Source organism: Nicotiana attenuata, unplaced genomic scaffold, assembly GCF_001879085.1.
Source record: "Nicotiana attenuata strain UT unplaced genomic scaffold, NIATTr2, whole genome shotgun sequence".
NCBI classification, from domain to species: domain Eukaryota; kingdom Viridiplantae; phylum Streptophyta; class Magnoliopsida; order Solanales; family Solanaceae; genus Nicotiana; species Nicotiana attenuata.
The window spans coordinates 173,529-183,455 of record NW_017671053.1 but is presented as its reverse complement, the minus strand read 5'-3'; the positions used below and the strand labels follow the sequence as shown (position 1 = coordinate 183,455).

Here is a 9,927-nt window from a genome sequence, read left to right as displayed (position 1 = left end):
ACGCTTGGTTGCAATTCTAGAGGTCTTTAAAGTTCATAGTGATTTTCATGCATTTGGGCATCTGATTCGTGGTCTTAGCGATGTTTGAAGTGATTTGAAAGTGGGGCTAAGTTCGTATGATGTTATGGGATGTGTTGGTACATTTGGTGGAGGTTCCGGGGGGCTCGGGTGTGTTTCGTGGTGAATTTTGAGCAAGTCTGGGAATTTCGGTACTCTGAGATGGTTCTGGTACCTTTGGGAGTGCGGACCACACCAAATTTATGCGGACCACAGAGGAGAGTGCGGACTGCACTAAAATTTTGTGGACCTCGGTGCGGACCACATAATTTCGTGTGCGGCCGCACATCAAGATGTTCTGCAGGATCGCTGGTCCGACTTCAGGAGTTTATATCTTTTGATCTACAAGAAATTTTGAGATGATTCAAAAACGAAAGTTGTAGCCCTTCGTGTCTAGTTTCCATAAAGGTAAAGAAATAACAATTTGGACATCTGTAGAGAAAGTTATGGCTAAAATACTAAAGTATATCACTGCAGTCAACATTCTCCGCGGTAACGGTGGATTTACCGCGGTCAGTGGTGATGGACCGCGGTCAGTGGTGGTTTTTTTTTTGTGGTCAGCAGTGATAGAAATCTGGGACGTGCACTATAAACATGAGGTTTAGGGTTTTATTTCATATTTTGACCTAGAGAGCTCGGATCTTGGTGATTTTTCGAAGGTTTTTCAAGAAATTCATCGGGGTAAGTGATTCTAACTCGGATTTGGCTAGAATACATGAATCTATCATTGAATTTATCATTTGATTCGTGATTTGGGATGGAATTTGGGAAAAATTTATAAATTTCTTCAAAAATATAAAATGATGATTTGAAGGACCAAATAGTATCGAAATTGGATAATTTTGTATGGGTGAACTCGTGTATTCGATTTTTGTAAATTTTGTCGGGTCCCGAGGTGTGGGCCGGAGGAGTTGACTTTTATCTACTTTTTTGCAAATTGTATAAGAATCATAATTTTATTAGTTGGAATTATTTTCTCTTGCATTGATAGATGTATTCAAGTCGTTTCTGGCTAGATTGAGCTGAGCATTGATGAATTGGTAAAGGAAAAACTAAATTGAGTATTGAATTGGCTGGATTGAGGTAAGTATCTTGCCTAATCTTGTTGTGGGGGACTTCCCCTTAGGATTTAAGTCCTCTATGCTACTTGTAGTCTGTGCATGCGAGGTGACGAGTGTGTGCTCGAACTTATTTGTGGGAAATTTGATCTAGGGTTCTTAGGTCCTTATGTTCATTATGTGGAAAGTATCCCGTTATGATTGGCGTTTAATAATTGCTTAAATTGCCTCGATATGCTCCATATGATGTGGTTAGCTTTCCTCTAATTCTTACGTGTTACATTGACCCTTAATTGCCTTAATTGAAGTGATTGCCTTCCTTATTGTTTTGATACTTCTTGATTGTGAGTTCCTCTATGCCTTCGTGCAAATAGGTTACATGTCCAATTATTGTGGTTACCGGTGTAGTTATCACGTGCTTATTATGTCTTGTTGTTTTGTTGAGGTTATCGTGCTTCTTGGTTTTTCCGTGATCCTTATTATGTACTTGTTGATTCCCTTGCCGGGATGTTATTGCTAACGATATTATTTCCCTTGCCGGGATATTATTGTTATACTATTGTTCCCTTGCCGGGATGTTATTGCTTGGGGTTCTTTTGTGATTGGTGTTGATTTGTATATTAGGATCGGGTTGCACGCCGCAACAATATTATATGCGATCGGATTGCACGCCGCAACAATATCATATTGGATCGGGATATTATATGATTTGGATCGGGTTGCACCCTGCAACATCATTATATGATTTTGATCGGGTTGCACGCCGCAAAAATATTATATGATTTGGATCGGGTTGCACGCCGCAACATCATTATATGATTTGGATCGGGTTGCACACCGCAACATCATTAAATGATTTTGATCGGATTGCACGCCGCAACAGTAATATATGATTGGGATCGGGTTGCACGCCGTAACAAGAAAGAATAAAAGTGAATATTGATTCTTATGGTGAGAACGAGAGTAAAAGCAAGAAGGTTGATGCAGTGCACTTTCTGCTGTTGTGTTTATTTGTTGTTATCAATTCAAGTGTTTTAACTGTTCCAATTCCTTTATTGGGTAATCCTTTGTGTTGGAACCTATAGTGTTTTCAATACCTTACCGTATATATATATNTTCTTGATTGTGAGTTTCCTCTATGACTTCGTGCAAATACGTTACATGTCCAATTGTTGTGGTTACCGTGTAGTTATCACGTGCTTATTATGTCTTGTTGTTTTGTTGAGGTTATCGTGCTTCTTGGTTTTTCCGTGATCCTTATTATGTACTTGTTGATTCCTTTGCCGGGATGTTATTGCTTACGATATTATTTCCCTTGCTGGGATATTATTGTTATACTATTGTTCCCTTGCCGGGATGTTATTGCTTGGGATTCTTTTGTGATTGGTGTTGATTTGTATATTGGGATCGGGTTGCACGCCGCAACAATATTATAAGGGATCGGGTTGCACGCCGCAACAATATCATATTGGATCGGGTTGCACGCCGCAACAAAATCATAGTGGATCGGGTTGCACGCCGCAACAATATTATATGATTAGATCTGGTTGCACGCCGCAACAGTATTATATGATTGTAATCGGGTTGCACGCCGCAACAAGAAAGAATAAAAGTGAATATTGATTCTTATTGTGAGAACGAGAGTAAAAACACGAAGGGTGATGCCGTGCACTTTCTGCTGCTGTGTTTATTTGTTGTTATCAATTCAAGTGTTTTAAATGTTTCAATTCCTTTATTGTTGTGATCCTTTGTGTTAGAACCTATATTGCTTTCAATACCTATATATATATATATATATATATATATATATATATATATATATATATATATATATATATATTACACACACACACACACACACACACGCACACATTCCAATACTTCAAACTTCAATAATTGTTACATCTTTAATTTAAATAGTTTCTCAATTATATCCCCTTAAACTGTTTGAGGTTGTATTTTACTTAAAAAGAAATTTCTACTAAGTTTTAAATTATTAACTCTCATGATAAAGGTAATAATTCTTTCGATGTTGTATTTTAATTGAAAATGGTACTATCTTTATTCAAATGATTTCTAAATATAATTTCTTCTTTTCTTGCTGAGTACTTAATTAGCTTAGAAGTTGTACTCTACTTTATGTTATGTAAACGAGACTCCTTGAACATTTTAACACCATTGATTATGGACCCTATGTACTGAGTAACACGAGAACGTTGTTGTGTAAAGAGAGATAGAAATATGTGGGCATAAGGTGCCGGGTGTGCTAAAAGTTTGGTAATTGAGGTTATGATATGAGACATCGAGTTTAAGATGGCTGGGAATTGTGCATCAGAAACGATATGATTTATTGAGCTGACATCGCCTTCCTTGTTTGAGTACATTTTTACTCGTCTGTGTCCCAACTATGTTGGTGTTAAATTATTTGGTTATCTTCGTATCCACCCGCGTTTCCCTTTATTGTTCCTACGGATTGTAGTTTGTTTCTTTCCCTGCTGTTGATATTACTATGTCATTTCTAGGTTGATAGTTTATTATCAAATCATGTTCAATTTATTTGACCAGTAGGTGTCTGGACTGTTCCTCGTCACTACCCCACCGAGGTTAGTCTTGATACTTATTGGGCACCGCCGTGGTGTGCTCATACAACACTTCTGTACATTTTTGTGTACAGATCGAGGTATTTGATCGGTAGTAGCTGTGTGGGTCGTTGCAGTGGAGACTCAAGGTAAACCTGCTACAGCGTTCGCGGGCCTCGGAGTCACCTTCATTTGTACTTATTTCTATTTATTCCTTTTGTTTTGGAGCAGTGATGTATTTATTTTGTATAACTACTCTTAGAAAGGCTTGTGACTTGTACCACCGGTTTTGGGAATTGTAATTTGTTCAGAGTAATTTAATTTAAAGTTAGTAAATATCAATGTTATTTCGGTTTATGCTAGGCTTACCTAGTTTAGAGACTAGGTGTCATCACGACTCGTTCGGTGGAATTTTTGGGTCGTGACATCGCTGCTCAAAAAGATGCAAGGACAGCACATAGGCTTATCCATGATTTATAGACAAGACCCAATGTAGATGTTACAGTTTCCTTCTCACAGTTTCTTGAAAAATTAATATACACTTATAAGGATTGGGGTTCTAATCTATGTTTCTGATATTTTCTTCCAAGTGCTTGTTGAGTTGAGAATTCTAGATTATGCAAGAAAACTTTTTGATAAGATGTTGCACTATGGCTTGGTTTTATCTGTCTCTTCATGTAACTTATTTCTTTCTCGTCTCTCGCATGACATTGAGGGGCACAAAATGATGTTTAAGGTATTTAATGAATTTTCGTAAGTGGGTTTTTGCTGGGATAATGAATCTCATAATATAATGATCCATTCTCTTTGTCAGATAGGAAAAGTTAAAGAAGCTCATAACTTACTCCTGCAAATGGAGCTGAGGGGCTGTAAGTCTGAAATTGTAAGTTACAGCACCGTCATTAATGGATACTGTGCTACTGGACAGCTTGAACAAGTCTTGAAGATCATCAAAGAAATGCAAGTAAAAGGATTGAAGCCAAATGCTTTTACTTTTAACAGTATTATTCTTCCTTTGTCTAAGACTGGCAAAGTGCTTGATGCCGAGAAAATCCTGAGGGAGATGACTTCCCAGGGAGTCGCTCCAGATAATGTTGTTTACACAACTCTTATAATATGGCTTCTGCAAAACTGGGAACATAAGTGCCTGCATACAGACTGTTCAATGAGATGCAGTGTTTTAACATTACTCCTGATTTGGTAACATATACTGTCCTTATTTCTGGTCTGTGTCAAACTGGAAAAATTGGTGAAGCAAATACGCTCTTAAATGATATGCTTGGCCAGGGATTAGAACCTGATGAATTCATTTATACTGCGCTTATTGATGGTTATTGCAAGGCAGGGGAGATAAGGGCAGACTCTTCACAACAAAATGGTTCAGATGCAGTTGGCGCCAAATATTGTGACTTACACTAACACTGGTAGATGGGCTCTGTAAACTAGGGGAACTTGATACAGCACACAAACTTCTCCATGAGATGTGTGGAAAGGGTCTTGAACTGAATATCTACACATACACCTCACTTGTTAATGGTCTTTGTAAAGCTGGAGATTTAGAGCAAGCAGTAAAGTTAATGAAAGATATGGAAGCTGCAGGGATCCATCCTGATACTTTTACTTATACTACTCTAATGGATGCATATTGCAAATCTGGAGAGATGGGCGAGGCTCATGGACTACTACGTCAGATGTTGGTCGGAGGACTTCAACCAACAGTGGTTACATTCAATGTTCTGATGAATGGTTTTTGTATGTCAGGGATGCTAGAAGAGGGTGTGATGCTAATGAGTCGGATTGTTCAGTTTGCAAGACGTGTCGATCACTTGGGGAGATGTTGATGACTCTCGAGATATGTTACCGTTGTGGAAAGGGGGGGAGGGGGGCCCAAGAAGAATAAATTCCCTAGGTTGGGTACACCTATCCCGGTCTTCCCGATATGTGGGATGATCTTGACTCCTTTAAAGCATTCCAATGCTATGATGTTGACTAGGAAATCATCCTCATTAAGCGTGCTCATCCGGCTTGTATCATGTTATGATGATTGGAACAAATTTGAATAAGGTTTTAGGATGTGTTGGTGCCTTTGGTTGAGGTCCTGGGGGCCTCGGGTGAGTTTCGGATGGTCAATCGGACCATTTTGTGCCTTAAAAGATTGCAGATTTTGAAGTTTCAGGTGTTGCAGAGAATTACCCTTCGCGATCGCGTAGGGTGTATCGCGATCGCATAGAAGGAATTGAGGGAGGCCAGATTTAAGCCTTCACATTCGCGTGTGAGGCTTCGCGATCGGGGAAGGCTGGGATCCTGTGCTTCGCGTTCGCGTGAGGTTGTCCGCGATCGCGTATAAGGAATGGGGTCAGAAGGGTCCAAGAGGAATTGTTCTTCGCGTTCGCGATTGAGGGTTCGCGTTCGCGTAGGTGTGAGAGGCGAAAGCATCGCGTTCGCAGGGCCCATGTCGCGTTCGCGTAGTGTTATTTTTGGGAATTTAAAATTTGTGCTTCGCGATCGCGATGAAGGAAAAGCAGAACTTGACAGAATGTTTTAAGTCATTTCAGTCGCGATTTTGGGTCTATTTTCACTCATAGCTGCTCATTTTGAGAGACTTTTGAAGAAGATTGAAGAGGGATTCAAGGGGAAACGATTGGAGGTAAGAATTTCGGACCTAAAACTTGATTCTATTGTGAAATCTATCTAGAAATTCATGGAAACTTGAACAAAAATGGAAGAACTAGGGCTTGGAATTTTAGATTTTTGATTTGGGATTTGAGGGGTCATTTGGACTCCGATTTTGGTGTTCTTTATATGCATAGACTCGTGGGGAGATAAGGCACCCGTTGATGTAAAAATTTCTGAGTTTTGAGAAGTGGGCCCGGGGCTCGGGTTTTGCTAATTTCGGGATTTTTCGATCGTTTTCGCTTTGGCTTTGTTCCCTTAGCATGTTGTGATGTATTGGCTCTGATTTTGATTAGTTTCGACGCGAGTGGAGGCCGATTCGAGAGGCAAAGGCGTCGTGGAGTAGTATTTTCACCGGTTTGAGGTAAGTAACCATTGTAAATTTTGAACTGAGGGTATAAACCCCGGTATTTGACTTGATTTGATAAATGCGGTGACGCACATGCTAGGTGACGAGCGTGTGGGCATGCACCGGTGAGGGATTGTGACTTGGTCTGTCCCGTAGCGACTTTTGAGCCGCATATTTTATTTGAAAATGTTATATTATTCTGGATTCTGGATCCTCATACTGTATTATGGGCTTTATGCCATGTCTGGGGCCTTATGCCGATCTCTAGAAACCCATAGGGGCATTTTAACTGTTTTTCCTCACTTTTCTTATTAAACACATATCCTCAGTCATGTTTTACCTGTTAAATGTCTAAAACTGGTTTTATCATTCTACTCCTATTGTGAGGACTGGTTGGGCTGAGTTCCCTAATTTCTGTTGTGATGCCCGAGAGGCTGTGAGGCTAATGACTAAGAGAGGTTGATAACCTTATGGTGAGGATATTATATGTATATATATATTGTGGACCGGGCTGCACGCCGCAGCGATACTTATATGGATCGGGCTGCACGCTGCAGCGATATATATATATATATATATATATATATTGGATCGGGCTGCGCGCCGCAATGATATGACGCTTGGGCCGTAGGAGCCCCTCCGGAGTCTGCACACCCCTAGTGAGCGTAGTCGACTATAAATACGGATCGGGCTGCACGCCGCAACAGTTACTATAATTTCTATTATTATGAGATTAGCTGAGTCACGAGTGACTGAGAGGCTGCCCGAGGGGCCGTATTCTGAGTGATCCTTTGCCCGAGGGGCCCTGTTATGATATTTTTACCGTTTTCACTCTTTTAATAAATAAGCCTCTGTTGGACATATTGTCAAGTAATTGATTTCGAAGTTATAAACTGAAAATGATGAAATTATGACAGAACTGATTTTAGAATATATTTTTTGAACTGCTCGTCACTGCTTTCAGTCCATTATTTACTTTAGTTACTTACTGAGTTGGCGTACTCACGTTACTCCCTGCACCTTGTGTGCAGATACAGGTGCCCGAGAGGCCGAGTGAGAGCTTTCAGCTGTTTTCCAGCATTCAACGGGGATTTCGAGGTAGCTGCATGGCATCCGCAGCCCTGATTTCTCCCTTCTATCTCATTATTTTCCGCATTTCTAGACTATTCATGTAGTAGACTGTTCAGACTTGTATTAGAGGCTCTAGACTTGTGACACCAGATCAGTGTGGGCTGTGTAGTGATGATAGGCTATAATTACGTATTTTAGTCGCTTATTACACTCTAATTTACTGCACTTTAGTTGAGTTTGCGCTTTAATCGCTAGTGTTTTGCACTAATTATGTATTTTATGCCTTGTAGGTGTGATTCCGAGCTATATAGATGTTATGGAATGAATTTAAGTGATTTGAAGCTTTGAAGTCTGAGTAAAAGCTCAAGGAATTAAGCCGGGATCGTGTTCGGGGGTCAAATTTGATAGTTGAGAACAAACGAAGACTCGAGTAGGCATATTACGTACTGTCTAGTAAAATGCACATAACTTTTTGCTCAGAACTCCATTTGGGCTCCACAATATATGGTTGAAAAGCTAACTCAAAGGGCTACAACTTTTATGTTTTACCATTTTCCAAATTCCAAACGGAACAGGGTGAAAAACCGCGGTTACGGTAGGACCGCGGCAGAACATTACCAAAGATTCAGAGGACCATTCTGGCCGCGGTCCTGGCGTAACCGCGGTGGGTCCGCGGCAGGACGCGTAAATTTCAGGACTAAAGTGCAAAACATGGGATTTTAAGCCCTAAACCCTATATTAAACGAGGGAGGCCGGCCAAGAGCGGGAGAGAATGATTTTTGGAAGTGAAAAACATCAGAAGGAAGGGCAAGAGGCAAGGAGGATCATTGGGCATCAATCTTTAATCTTCTTCTTTGTTCTTTTACCTTTGAATATGAATTCTTTTGTGATTTTTGTTATTTTCATGAGTAGCTAACTTTTCTAATCTAAGGTTTTGGTGAAACCCGTTGGGGATGAATTGGTTGTTATAAGTAATATAGATTTGAATTAGTTTAATCTCTATTTGTTCAACTATGTTTTGATTGTGGTTAATTGAAAGGATCCTCAATTAGCCGTTCCTATTTATTATGTATCTGCTTGAGAGAGAGTGCATATTTAGGTAGTTGTTTGAACAACATCACTCCCGGAGTATAGGCGAGAGTCATAACCGAGGGTTTAGAGGTTGGATTAGAGATAACGATACCTCGGGTGCGATCTAAGTGAACTGTAATGCGAATCTAGCTAGCGTAGCTTGAGAGAGTGCGTCTAGTAAATTATCATAATTGCTTGAGAGAGATTTATGATAGCTGGAGAGTTCATGATTGATAGAGGCAACTAAGTCAACGCTATAAGAAACATACAACCAAGGAAATCAACAACGGGGGAAACCATTACCTTAGACCTTTATTCTAATTGTTTACAATTCAAGCATAGTTAGTTTTCAGCTGTTTATTTATTTTCAATCTTGTCTTCTTGGTGATATTAAACAGATACAGCTAAGCCTTAGTTCTCTGTGGGATTCGACTCCGGACTTTTAGACCGGATTATATTTGCAGCGACCGCTTATCCTTTTTAGGACTAGAGTTGGGCGTGATCAAATTTTGGCGCCGTTGCCGGGGAACTAACGGTGTAGTTGTAGCTGTATATATTGCTAGGGTTCAAGTTTGAACTTTTAGTTTGTTTTTTTTTTTTTTTTTGTATTTTTTTTATAACTGTTGATTTGAGAAACATGGCATCTTGGAATTATGGGAATTTAGGTGTAGATAATTCTACTATTGATCTCCATACATATTGTGAAGGAAACCACCCGTGGCAAAATTTTCAAAACGTTCCTAAGAGCGAGTTATGTGCACCAACTCAATCTTATTTGTGGAATGTGTGTGATGTGTGTGGTGGTAAAAATGGTCACCTTCATGGTTGTGCTTATATTTCTTATTTTCCCCCAACCCCTTACTATGATGGTTCTACCTTTTCTTGTGAAGTTAATAGGAACAAAGAACCTGGGAATGCGGACCTGAAGGAGATCAAGGATATGCTAAAGTGCCTTCTGGAACAAAACAATGAGAAACAATTGCACATAGAAAGGCAAGAGGCAACTATTCGCAAGTTGGAGGCTCAATTGAGTCAAGTGGTTGGAGCTTTTAATGCTCAACAAGCCAAT

The 9,927-nt window shown here is 39.8% G+C and overlaps 1 pseudogene; it reads left to right on the top strand.

The window, feature by feature from the left end:
- Positions 1 to 503: 503 nt before the first annotated feature.
- LOC109205546 lies at positions 504 to 9,093 on the top strand (annotated as a pseudogene).
- The last annotated feature ends 834 nt before the right edge of the window (positions 9,094 to 9,927 follow it).